At 39.7% G+C, this 2,561-nt stretch overlaps 1 pseudogene; it reads right to left on the reverse strand.

Annotated features, from left to right (window-relative positions):
• Positions 1–488: 488 nt before the first annotated feature.
• On the reverse strand, positions 489–606 carry LOC124723644 (annotated as a pseudogene).
• Between the last annotated feature and the right edge of the window lie 1,955 nt (positions 607–2,561).

A 2,561-nucleotide genomic window follows, 5' to 3' on the forward strand; every position in this document is an offset into this window, starting at 1 on the left:
TATTTTCTGGGTCTCTTGAACAAATAAAGCGAGTTGGGTCTCACATGATCGCTGTTTCCGGAATCCATGTTGATTCCTACAGAGCAGATTCTGGGTTTCCAAAAACGACATGATACTCGAGCAAAAAACATGTTCTAAAATTCTACAACAGATCGATGTCAGAGATATAGGTCTATAGTTTTGCGCATCTACTCGACGACCCTTCTTGAAGACTGGGACTACCTGTGCTCTTTTCCAATCATTTGGAACCTTCCGCTCCTCTAGAGACTTGCGGTACACGGTTGTTAGAAGGGGGGCAAGTTCTTTCGCGTACTCTGTGTAGAATCGAATTGGTATCCCGTCAGGTCCAGTGGACTTTCCTCTGTTGAGTGATTCCAGTTGCTTTTCTATTCCTTGGACACTTATGATGGTATTCTTGACCGAAGCCACTACTATTCGGTCGAGTAGCTCCTCAATTGGCATCACGAGGCTGAGTGCACCCCGAAAAATGGCAACAGCGCATGGTGGGCTGGATGGTCACCCATCCAAGTGCCGACCATGCCCGACAGCGCTTAACTTCGGTGATCTCACGGGAACCGGTGTATCCACTGCGGCAAGGCCGTTGCCTGCTCCTACACAGTACGTTATGAAATGACTGGAGATCCTGATGTGAAATTTTACTTATTAAATATCGTAAAACTGGGGGCTGTGTGACTCATGTATTGCTTCGTCACAACAGTGTGCTTTGGATTTGCCGGCCGTGGTGGCCGAGCGGTTCTAGGCACTTCAGTCTGGAACCGCGCGACCGCTACGGTCATAGGTTCGAATCCTGCCTCGGGTACGGATGTGTGTGATGTCCTTAGGTTAGTTAGGTTTAAGTAGTTTTAAGTTCTACGGGACTGATGACCTCAGCTGTTAAGTCCCATAGTGCTCAGAGCCATTTGAACCATTTGCTCTGGATTTATAGTTTTAAATAATCTAATTCGAGTAAACATTCAACATATAGCTCTGCTGCAGCGTGTTCTTGCTCAGTGTTGCGATTAGTGACGGTAGCTACAAGGATGTGCATTACACTTCAGCTGGTACCAAGGGCAATTTGTTTGTAAGTGGAAAAACATATCAGCACATTTCTTGGAAACTTCTTGTTACTGTCAATAATTTTGAAGAGCTGTCTAACTGATGGTAAGTTCATGTTAATAAGTTACATGTGCATATCATTCTATATAAAATTCAAATTTTACAATTTTTTTCTGGCATTGAAAAGCGAGAGAATACTTTCGTAGATTATAGGGGTAGCTTTGTGGCAGCACACTTACCTGCAGAAACAAGTGTGACAACTGAAACGGTAGAAAACAAGTTTTATTAATTCAATTAGGAACATGTGAGAGTGGATTAGTAAAAAAGAGGAAGTTTTATTTCGGATTATCACTTTATTCTAAATATAACATGCAGTTGCTCTAAATATTGTATTAAATGTCATGATTGTCTTTTTCTCATACAGCTGAATTACTATGTAAGTGTCTCACAGCTAGAATTAATTACCTTGCTTAGAGGATACTTCCTTACTTGTAAGTATTGTAACCGTTTTTTACTCATATATTTCTTCTGATCTGATGCGTAAATAAGTTTGTAAACTTATGTTTAATTACCTTGTTTAATGCAGATTAGTTTTCCTATTCTTATTTTTTTCAGTGAAGATAGATCTATAATTATTTGGATGTTAAGAAAATTAGAAAAACTAACCTCACCAAATTTTTAAATTTTTGGGCAAATGTGTTTCTGTGTATGTAGAAACAAAACTCATAAAACTGGTAATAAAGTAGTACTTTTGTGTCATAAAGAAACACTAGTTCACTCTGTCTTTGTGACAAATGAATTTAACTCTACTTTCCGTGCCTTAGACTTCATGACACTGTGTTTCACTGAGCTTGGGTGGGGGGGAGGTTAATTTTGTGACAGTTAATATTACATTTTACGAATACCTCACTGCGTATAAACACTTTATTACTATCAGAATTAAATGATAAACGTTATAAAATTCAATAAATATGGTAATTAAATGTTGCAGTACGTATTTGTCTGAAGTTATGGGAAAAATACTCCTGAAAGTGCCATAATGTTGTCAAGTTTTACGGTACACGGCATGTGGAACACTCCTGCATTTACCAAAAGTAAAATTGGTTAAGGGAAGGAAAAAGAATGGAATTTCGAGGATTGGTGGGCAGAATACATGAAACAAGCCAGTTGTACCGAAGCTAACCAAAGCCCATGTCCTCTGTGAGGAATAAAAGGAGAAATGTCTAAATACGGATATGGTAAGTGATATTTTGAACGGTTCAACGATAAGTCGCCAAGTAGGGAATTATTTCTTGTGAGATTAAGATAGACGACTCGAAACCTAGACGCAAAGGCAGCGGCAACCACGCACACAGCAACCAAAAAAATCCACTCGGTAGCCGCCTAATGAGCAGAATTCCTCACGCAGCGCTTAATGCACTTCTCTGCTACCGAACCAGTTCAAATCACTCAGAACACAAGCCATTCGATTTCATTCGTGCAATTAACTGCTTATGAAGTCAGGC

Source organism: Schistocerca piceifrons, chromosome X (genome assembly GCF_021461385.2).
Source record: "Schistocerca piceifrons isolate TAMUIC-IGC-003096 chromosome X, iqSchPice1.1, whole genome shotgun sequence".
Taxonomy (NCBI): domain Eukaryota; kingdom Metazoa; phylum Arthropoda; class Insecta; order Orthoptera; family Acrididae; genus Schistocerca; species Schistocerca piceifrons.